The sequence below is a fragment of the Mus caroli genome, unplaced genomic scaffold (genome assembly GCF_978045245.1).
Source record: "Mus caroli unplaced genomic scaffold, Mus_caroli_1 scaffold_5, whole genome shotgun sequence".
Taxonomy (NCBI): domain Eukaryota; kingdom Metazoa; phylum Chordata; class Mammalia; order Rodentia; family Muridae; genus Mus; species Mus caroli.
The window spans coordinates 87,110,711-87,122,090 of record NW_028227260.1 but is presented as its reverse complement, the minus strand read 5'-3'; the positions used below and the strand labels follow the sequence as shown (position 1 = coordinate 87,122,090).

At 36.8% G+C, this 11,380-nt stretch overlaps 1 pseudogene; it reads left to right on the top strand.

The window, feature by feature from the left end:
* The first annotated feature begins 9,404 nt into the window (after positions 1-9,404).
* LOC115030238 (U2 spliceosomal RNA) lies at positions 9,405-9,536 on the top strand (annotated as a pseudogene).
* The last annotated feature ends 1,844 nt before the right edge of the window (positions 9,537-11,380 follow it).

Below are 11,380 nucleotides of genomic sequence, written 5' to 3'. Positions count from 1 at the left end.
CTCCATGCCACACGCACCCTAGCATGCCCAGGATCTTAGGAACACTGGTGAGTGGAATTCAACATCTGTTCCAAAACATTCATTATAGGCCTGTGCCAGCAGGAGCAGGGTCAGAGGAATCCTGCCCAATCAGCAGCTCAGGTTCTTTCTGGTCAGAAAAAGCCCCAGGCCACCTTGGGCACAAACTTGGCATAGGTTCCCACGGTCCCCAGAGGACTCTCCACCTTGGGCATGAACTTGGTGGAACATCATATGGTCCCCAGTGGACTCTACATGCCCCAGGAACACTAGCACACCCAGGATCTTAGAATCACTGGTGAGTGGAATGCAACATCTGTCCCAAAACAATCATGAGGGGCTTGTGACAGAAGGAGCAAAGAAACAGTAGCCCGGCCTGACCTGCAGTTTGGGTTCCTTCTGGTTAGTGCTGGTCTACCTTGGTTTCTAACACAGCAGACAGCCCCACAGTCTCCAGAGGAGATACCACTTCCAGGCGCTATAACACACCCAGAGTCTTAGGATTCCAGAATACTATGATCCCAGGAGCTTGGTCATACCAGGATCTCAGGGTCGCAGAGGAATATTTACTGACAAGAACACTGGCACAACCAGAATTGCAGGTTCACAGGACCCCAGAATCCCAGAATCCCAGAGAAAGCTGGACACTGAAGAGTTCTGAATCAGCTGCAGGAAGGACAGGTTCCAGTCAGATATATTTAGGACATCAAGAACTTGAGATAATTACACAAAGCTACACAAAGCTAATCACTCTCTCCCTACCGATTCAATATAATACTTGAAGTCCTAACCAAAGCAATTAGACAATAAAAGAAGATCAAAGGAATACAAATTGGAAAGGAAGAAGTCAAAATATCACTATTTGCAAATGATATGATAACATATAAGTTACCCCAAAAATTCCACCAGAGAACTCTGAAACCATATAAAAACAAACAAACAAGCAAACAAACAACTTTCTCTATATAAATGATAAACAGGCTGAGAAAGAAATGAGTGAAATAAAACCCTTAAAAATAGTCAGAAATATTATAAAATACCTTGGTGTGTCTCTAAGGAAGTGTGATCTGTATGATAAGAACTTCTAGTTTCTGAAGAACGATATCAATGAAGATCTTAGACGATGGAAAGATCTCCCATGCTCATGGATTGGCAGGACTAATATAATTATAATAGCTATCTTGCAGACAGCAATCTACAAATTCAGTGCAATCCTCATCAAAATTCCAACTAAATTCTTCACAGAGTTAGAAAGGGAAATTTTCAAATTCATCTGGAATAACACAAATCCTAAGATAACAAAAACTGTTCTCAACAATAAAAGAACCTCTGGTGGAATCACCATAACCAACCTCAAGCTGTATTACAGAACAATTGTACTGATGCTGGTACAGTGACAGACAGGTAGATCAATGGCAGAGAATTGAAGACCCAGAAATGAACCCACACACCTATGGTCACTTGATCTTTGACAAAGGAGCTAAAAACATCCAGTGGAAAGAAGTCAGCTTCTTCAACAAATGGTGCTGGCTCAACTAGCAGTTAGCATGTAGAAGAATGTGAATTGATCCATTCTTTTTTTAATGTTTTTTTGAGACAGGGTTTCTCTGTATAGCCTTGGCTGTCCAGAACTCACTCTGTAGACCAGACTGGCCTGGAACTCAGAAATCTTCCTGAATCTGCCTCCCAAGTTCTGTGATCAAAGGTGTGCGCTACCACCAGAAAACTGATCCATTCTTATCTCCTTGTACAAAGGTCAAGTGTACATATATCAAGGAATTCCACATAATACCAGATACACTGAAATTTATAGATGAGAAAGTGGGAAAAAGCCTCGAATATATGTGCATAGAGGAAAGATTCCTGAACACAATACCAATTCTTGATCAAGAATCAACAAATGGGACCTCATGGACCTCATAAAATTGCAAAGCTTCTGTAAGGCAAAGGACACTGTCAATAAGACCAAAGGCAACCAACAGATTGGCAAAAGATCTTTACCAATACTAAATCTGATATATATCAAGAAGTTGGACTCCAGAAAACTAAACAACCCTATTTTTAAAATGGGGTATAGGGATAAAAAAAGAATTCTCAACTGAGGAATACTGAGTGGCTAAGAAGCCTCTAAAAAATGTTCAATATCCTTCCTTAATCATCAGGAAAATGCAAATCAATACAACCCTTAAATTCTTCCTGACTCTAGTCAGAAGGGCTAAGGTCAAAATCTCAGTTGACAACAGATGCTTGCAAGGATGTTGAGTAAGAGTAACGCTCCTCCATTACTGGTGGGACTGCAAGCTGGTATAACCACTCTGGAAATCAGTTTGGCGGCTCTTCAGAAAATTGGACATAGTTTTAACAGAAGTTTCAGCAATACCTCTCCTGGGCATATAGCCAGAAGATACTCCAACCTGTAATTAGGACGCGTCATCCACTACATTCATAGTAGCCGTATTTATAATAGCTAGAAGCTAGAAAGAAACCAGATGTCCCTCAACAGAGGAATGGATATAGACAATGTGGTACATTTACACAATGGAATACTACTCAGCTTTTAAAAACAATGAATTTATGAAATTCTTAGACAAATAGATGGATCTGGAGGATATCATCTTGAGTGAGATAACACAATCACAAATGAACATACATGATATGCACTCACTGATAAGTGGATATTAGCCCAGAAGCTCGGAATACTTTTTAGAAGAGGGAACAAAATACCCATGGAAGGAGTTACAGAGACAAAGTTCAGAGCTGAGACTGAAGGAACAACCATCCAGAGACTGCCCCCATTTGGGGATCCATCCCATAAACAACCACCAAACCCAGACTCTATGGCAGATGCCAACATGATCCTGCTGACAGGAAGGAGCCTGATATACCTGTCTTCTGAGGGGTTCTGCCAGTGCCTGGCAAATATAGAAGTGGATGTTCACATCATCCATTGTACGGAGCACAAGATCCCCAATGAAGGAGCTAGAGAAAGAACCCAGGGAGCTGAAGGGGTCTGAAGCCCCGTAGGAGGAAAATCAATATGAACTAACCAGTACGCCCTGAGCTTCTTGGAACTATACCACCACAGAAAACACATGGTGGAACTTGTGGTTCTAGCAGTATATGTAGCAGAGGATGGCCTAGTTGGTCATCAATGGGAGGAGAGGCCTTAGGTCCTGTTATGGCTCTATGCCCCAGTATAGGGGAATTCCGGTACCAGGAATGGAATTGGGTGGGTTGGGGAGCAGGGAGAGGGAGGAGAGTATAGGAGATTTTTGGAGGGGAAACTAGGAAAGAAATTGAAATTTGAAATGTCACTAAAGAAAATATGTAATAAAAAGAATATATTCAGGAAATTCACAGGCAAGTGGATGGAACTTGAACATATCATCCTCAGTGAGATAACACAGACACAAAAGAACACATATTGTATGTACTTTCTGATAAGTGGATATTAGTCCCAAAGCTTAGAATACCCATAATACAACCCACAAAGTATATGCAGCTTAAAAAGATGGAAGAGCAACGAGTAGACACTTCAATCCAGTATAAAAGGGGGAATAAAATAATCATAGGAGGTAGAGGGATGGAGGAATCTGGGAGTGAGGGGGGAGGGGAATGAAAAAAGAGGCCAAGATCAGGTATGGGAAGGGACAGGAGAGTTGTAGAGAGGATCAGGAAATAGAATAGAAATATGTAGAAGTTGGAAATAGGGAACTGGGAGTAGCCACTAGAAAGTACCAGATACCAGGGAAGGGATGGGTTCCCAGGACCCAACTCCGATGACTTTAGTTAAAATATGCAACAATGGAGAGAGGCAACCTATAGAGACCACCTCTAGTATATAGGCATGACCTCCAGTTGAGGCCACCTACCCATCTCAAAATTGTTAACCCATAAATATTCCTGTCCTATTGAAAGAAAGGAACAAAAATGGAATGAACACTAAAGGAAAGACCATCAAGGGACTGCCTCACCTAGGGATCCACCCCATCTGCAGACATCAAACCCTAACACTATTGCTGATGTCAAGAAGCACTTATTGACAGTATAGCTGTTCCCTGAGAGGTTCAACCAGCACCTGATCAATACAGATGCAGACACTAAACAACAACCACAGGACTGAGCCCAGGTTTCCCAGTGGAAGAGCTAGGGGAAAGAATAAAGGTTCTGAAAGGGATTGCAACAACCCAAAGGAAGAATAATATCGACTACCCAAACAACCCAGAGTTCCCAGAAACTAAACCACCAACAAAAGAGCATACATAGAAGGATCTATGGCTCCAGATACATATGTAGCAGAAGATGGTCTTATCTAGTATCAATGGGAAAGGAGGCCCTGGATGCTGTGGGGGCTTAATGCTTCAGGAAAGGGGGATGCTAGAGAAGTGAGGCAATAATGGGTAAATGGGTGGAGGAGAACCCTCATAGAGGCAAAGGGGATGGAGGAGAAGGGGGATGAATTTGAGGGTTTAGGGAGGGGTAACAGGGAAGATGGATATCATTTGAAATGTAAATGAATAATATGATTAATAAAAAAAACAAAATAAAATTTGACAGATTTCTGATTTTATCTAGGTCCTGCAGACATTGAATTTATCAGTTCCTAAATGACACCTTACAGAACCAAGAGCAGAGAGAGGGCAAGTTCAAAAGTGCAGAGTGGAATCATAGAATCACTTGGATCTGCTACAAGTAACATGCCAGTGATAGCCAAGAGACTAAATACTAAGAAACAAGATCGAGGTTTAAAGGTTTCATGGGCTTTCACAGCTGAGTTTCAGATGGCAGTTTATGCAAGGTTCAGACAATATGTGTATATATATGGAGTTATTATATATTGAATTATTATATGAAGTTACTGAAATATAAAGTTTCAAAATACTTATGACCATTGATATGTAAGAGACACAAAGTAAAGGAGCCACTTACAGCTGCCTAAGATGACCATTAAGACAGACGTTGAGAGCTTCCTCCCTGAGGTCATGGCTTATGACCATGATATACACAGTGATGACTCGCATGTTGAACTCCATCATCTAGAGTCTGGGATAAAAAATGAAGGAGGTCCTGGTAAGAGTGTTTTGTAGAAGAAAATTCCATTCACTCTGTGAGAGAGAGAGAGAGAAAGAGAGAGAAGAGAGAGAGAGAAGAAGAAGAAGAAGAAGAAGAAGAAGAAGAAGAAGAAGAAGAAGAAGAAGAAGAAGAAGAAGAAGAAGAAAGAAAGAAAGAAAGAAAGAAAGAAAGAAAGAAATAACATTCTAAAAAGTACAAGTCTTTATATTAAACTTTTTATTGCTAGTTTTATCTGCTTGGATTTTTACCTTTAGTTAAACATTAAGACACAAAAGATCTAATAAATAGTTGCATATGTATGTGGGCTTTTATGAATTTCTGTTCATGTCTGAGCATTGTTTTGTTCACTTGCCTCATTGACTTAGTTTTTCACTTTTTATTACTTGAAAATTTAAATGTAATACATGGGGAACTATAATGTAATTTTTATAAATTATTCATTAAATGCATTGTGACCACCAAGCAATTAACATTAATTCTTAGAAACCTTTTAGTAGTATAAAAAATATGATGTATTCTCAAAGTTGTCATTTGTACTATTATTTGAAGAAAGATTTTCTTGAATGGCATTATAAAGTTTATATTTAAAATATATAGTTTATTGTTTCAAATTTCCACATTTGTAACTTAAATTTTGAACATAGTCATCTAAGTCTTACCTCTAAGTCCTCCCAGACTCTCATAGCACTTCTATCCTAGCTTCATGTCCTCTATTTGTTTTAATCCACTGAGTATTAGAGAGCTATATTCACAGTTTAATGATTCGTTTTCTATTCAAATCTCCCTGTAAAGAAAATATTCAGTTATAAAATGCAAAAATCTTAGATAAAAGCATTTATTTTGTGATATATTTTCATCAGATTCCATTATGTAGTAAATTTTATTTCTTCAAACGCTTCCAGGTAAATGTGGAGTAAACTCATTTGGTAAGCAAAACCATCTATATATCTATGGAGGAAGTGTGAAAAAATGGAAAACTATCATACTTGGTATTTATAAATATTAAAATTAATACCACAGATCATCCATAGTCAACTTGGGAATTAAGTACAAAAAACTGTTTCCATAGAAACATTGCTTTGGGGCTGCATCTTTGTTACTTATTCCCTTCTACATGAAAGTAAAGCTGCTGTGAAAGGAATCAGTAAAATGGAGAAATGAATTGAAACGTGTTAAAATACCAAGTACTATACATCTGGAATTATTCTAAGTATTAGAATACTGTTTTTAACCATTAGTCAACCTTTAGTTCCATCTATTATAGTTCTATATCATGTACTTCAAAAGGCTAAAAGACATGATTTCAAAAGTTTCAACTATAAAAAATTATACATATTTAAAGAGATATATTTGAATTCTTGTTTTTGAAAACCCACCATTTTATTGGATTTAATCTACCCTCCTGGGGATTTTGTATGTTTGTTTGTTTGTTTATCAGTTGAGTTTCTGTAGATATATAGTAAACCCAGTCTTTTCCCCTTTAGGTTAAATACTGTTTGTTTGTTTGTTTGTTTGTTTTGGAATGTTTATTATGTAAATAATATTTCCTGTTGAACATTCTAATTTTGATTTAAATCAACATTGTAAGTTACATTTTTGATTTCTATAGTTTTTTTTTTTCTAAGTCTCATCTAAATTCTTATATTCTCCATACTACAACTGGCCTTTACAGAAACTATCACTAAATGGTCTGTCGTCCAAGTTGATTTGTTTTTGCTTCAATTCCCTTTCAGTACACTTTACATTCCTAAATTCTCTTACAAACATAAAGAACATTAAGCTTCTGTTTTTACTGGGAATATTTGGTTTTCAATTTTTGCATCTCAATTTCTACCTTGTCTTCTTAGTCTTGTTTTGTTTATGTTGCTACAATAGAACATATGAGGTTTGGTAAGTCTTCTGGAATATTATAGAGTTCATAATTTTGGAAAATTCAAAGGGAAAGACCCAGGATTTAATGATCTTTTGAATATATCATAATATTTTAAGAAAAACAGAAAGTTACTTAGTCCTATGCAGAACAGAATGAGCCTAGGAAAAGCTGTAGCCAGCAATACACCTATGTTCTGCTTACTTTTCCAATTATACAATTAAACTCCGAATCACAGAATAAATGAATTCATCCAAGGTGAACACTGAACTTGCTGAAATTTCATGAATGTGGCCAGGTCTTTTGTGTAGCCTTCCATTGTTCTGGCCATTAGGCCTAGCCTATCTGCATAGTGAGGCAGAAGCATGTGGTGTTGTTCCCTGTTAGTGACTCAGATCTTCTAGTACAACATCCATGATTTATCATCAATGCTATTTTATGTTTTATTCCTCCAAAACCACAAGTCTGGGGCCTAATTCATGGTAAATAAATATTGAAAATGAAAATCACACATAGATCACGTAACACTTACTACTTGCAGTCTGCTTTTCTTTCCCTTTCTTTCTTTCTTTCTTTCTTTCTTTCTTTCTTTCTTTCTTTCTTTCTTTCTTTCTTTCTTTCTTTCTCTTTTTCTTTCTTAACCATTTAATGTTTGACCATTTGTGAAAAGGATTTGGTTGATTTGGAGGTTGCTCTGAGCTTAAGATTAGATTAGATTTGTTTATAATCTAATAAAACCTCAGAAAAACTAAGTTTTGTAGATCAGTTTAGTTAAATGCAAAGATAGTATTTAGGCTTTCAAGGTGAAAAGAATAATATCTGTTCCTTTACCTCATAAATAGTCTTTGGAGTTTTCTAGTTGCTTATAAATAGTGATTGGTTTAAAGACACTCACTTCTGTTAGCACTTGAAGTTCTTACTAAGCAGAACTCAGTCATGGAAAATGACTATAATCTAGGCTTATAGAGGCTCCAAAGTGTATTTGTGAGAATGCAGGAGACTGATATTAAGACCCTAGCTCTAAATCAGGCAAGAAAAATAACAAGTATGAGTAAAAAAAACTAGAAATCAACAAAATTAATTGGATAGTAAACTTAGAATTGCTAAAATCAACTTACACGTACTATTTATCAATAAAAGTGGTGTCTAAATGATATGCAAATGATTCTATCTTACTGAACAATAAAACTGGAAAACAATTTATCCAAAGCCAACCTGAACTATTTCTAGGGATGCTATGTAGAAAGAAGGAAAAAAAAAAAAGAAACATAATCATATTTGTGTCTTTAAAATTTCCAGCAATCAAGGGGGTAGTGAAGAAAAATAATTACAGGCAAATGATTTTTATAGTTGAACATATCTCTGTAGTATAACTGGTACTTGATTGCTATAAAAACTGAAAATTAAAACAAATTTTAAAATCACTTAGAACCCAAAACTCTGTGATTACAATTTTCTTACACATATGTATCACCTAAATTATATAAATTATAATCAAATATTATATTGTAATTATTGTAATAATTGAATAGTCTATAAACTGCACTTTAATATCAATTAGTCTGATTACAAAATGTACAGTTTTATAGAAGAAAGGTTTTGACATTTTTTTTATTTTCTTCAATTTACTGTATTTAAAACTTATTCCAGTATAAGCTACAATTGATAGTACATATTAATATATTTAGGCCACGATATTGATTGAGTAACAGGCTGAAGATCATCATAAAAGTTTACAAAGTGCATATATAAACTGTTTTCTACATCAACACTAATAAAAACTAAATTATTTAATTTAGGAATTTGAAAGATTATACTGATCAGATTTCTTGGTTGTTTCTCATTTCTAGTTCTGTACTCAGAAGTTGAGAGCCTTTATTTCTCTTGCAGAAGTCCTAGCTTTAGTTCCCAACAACCACTCGGTGGCTCACAACCACCTATAACTGTAGATGCAGGGAATCTAGTGCTTTTCTTTGCCATATAAATTCACCTGCCTGTATGTAGTGTAATTCTGTGTGTGTTTGCACACAGACACCTATACACTAAATACATATAAAAATATATATAGTTAGCAAACAATCTTCAAGTTGCAGATCAACATTAATGAGTCAGGATATCTGAATTTAGTTTACTTCATTACATGTACATATTCAGTCTGCCCTAAATTTTACTCAAAGTGATCACAATAACCATGTACAAAGACAATATCAAGTGGAAAACCAAGATTTGATGTCCAACTTTAAATAATATTGTTAAAAAGAAATTGAGAATTTGAGGATTGAACAATTTCACATAAAATAAATAACCTACTTACATTCATTGTTACTTCATAAAATTGTATCTTACATAAAAACATTGTACATGTTGAAGAAAGGTCTATTCTTTCAGTATTTTGGGGGAAAATGCATACATGTTGGAATTAGGTAGTTTAAAATTCTGTTCTATCGCTTCTTGGCCTTTTGGCTAAGATCAAGTGTAAAATTCTGTTCTATATGCTGTCCTTAGGGTTTCATTTTCCATGACTGGATTCTGAGTATATAAGAAATCCATTATCATTTTTTCTGCCATATCTCCTTCCACCTTCATCAGGCCTGTTGAGTCTGAACCATACAGGATAGTTTCCATTGCCCCATTCATCTTACCTTGCTGACTTCTCTGGAGAAAACCAAACTGCCCAAACCAATCTGATAGCCAAGGAAGACCTCCATTCTCCCAGCACTGCTCCTCCCAACTTTATCAGAGCTGTTGAACAGAGCCATAAATCTAAGCAGTTTTTCCTCCCACCCATCTTCCCTGCTCACTGAGTCCTCTGGGGCATGCAAAGCTGCTCTGATCATCCTGCTACCCTAGGTGGATCCCCATTCTCCCACCACCTCTCCATCGACCTTCATCTGACCTGTGGCTCCTAAAATATACAGACCTGCAGACATGGAACCACACAGCCCTACCACAACAGAACCACGGAGGTTAATTCCCCCTCCCAAAACCTACTACAATTGGAATTCAAGGGACCAAGCTATCCAGATAGCTAAAGGCCCTGGAAAGAATACAATGAACCAAAGCCATGGCAATATGAGACCTTCAAAACACAGCTACCCTACCCTGCCTGGATGTTGGCTTGATTTTTCAAAAATTACTTTTAATAAGGGTTTTTAAAATTCTTTAATCTCCATTCTAGCCTACCACCCAACAGTGGTAGTAAAAAAGAAAGGTTATTAGGATACAGGGGAATTGGCACTGCTTAGAAATTGTTCTTTGGGGGATGAGTCCAATCTATATTGTGATCAGTCCCATTCAGTAGTATCAGAATAGCAAACATGAATCAGCAGCAGTGGCATGAAACAGCAGAAACATCCAGGCCTCTGCTGAATTGGCATGAATCAGGAGGAATGACTTGGACCAGTAGGGATGCCAGTAGAATTTCTCTGCTGTGTCTTTCTAAAGGAAGTGAAGACAAGGGAAGACAAAGGCATTATTCCAACAAAGTGTTGCAAAGCTTGATATGCAAGCACTGTCACTGTCCATTGAGTCTTATTCATACTCCTTCCAAACTGCATGTGTCTTCCCATGGCTGTTGCATCCTATGACTCAGCAAAAGTCCATGTGATTCTGTGTTAGCAAAACACCATGTGAGTCTGTTTTAGCAATACTCCATATGTGTCTGTATCAGCTCACATATCCAGAAACTTTCACTTCATTCTGCCAATCAGTTTGAGTTAGAAGCAGCAGCAAGTAGCTGCCAGAACACCATGAGAAAATTTTTGATATATTTCTCTCTGTAGAGTCATGACCAACAATGACCAATAAACAATTGTTAGGGATACCAATACCACCTAACATTGTCCACTGTCTGTTGGGTTATATTTATGTTTCTTCTTAACATCATGCATTCTTTCATGTGTCTACTTTAGAAAAACATCTTCCATCTGTGTCTGCTTCAGGAAAACACTCCTTCACATGTCTGCCCCAGCAAAACACCATCTACACGACTGACTTTCCAAAGAAACCAGAAGTTTCTACTACACCTGGATATCCTAACACAACCAAATCACAAGAAAATTATCTTAAATTCAGTCTTATAAAGATGATAGAGGCCTTTAAAAAGAAATGAATAAATTCCTTAAAGAAACACAGGGAAATACAATCAAACAGGTAGATGTCTTGAAAGGGGAAACAAATAAATCCCTCAAAGACTGTCGAAGGAAACAAAAAGAACTGTGCAAAGCCTGAAAGTGGAAATAGAGCAATAAAGCAAACATCAACTGAGGGAAAATTGAAGATGGAAAATCTATGTAAGATAGCAGAAACAACAGATGAGAGACTATCACCAATAGGATGCAGGAGGTAGAGGAGAGAAATTCAGACATAGAAGATACAATATGAGAAATTGATCAGTCAAACGAAATGTGAAATCAAAAA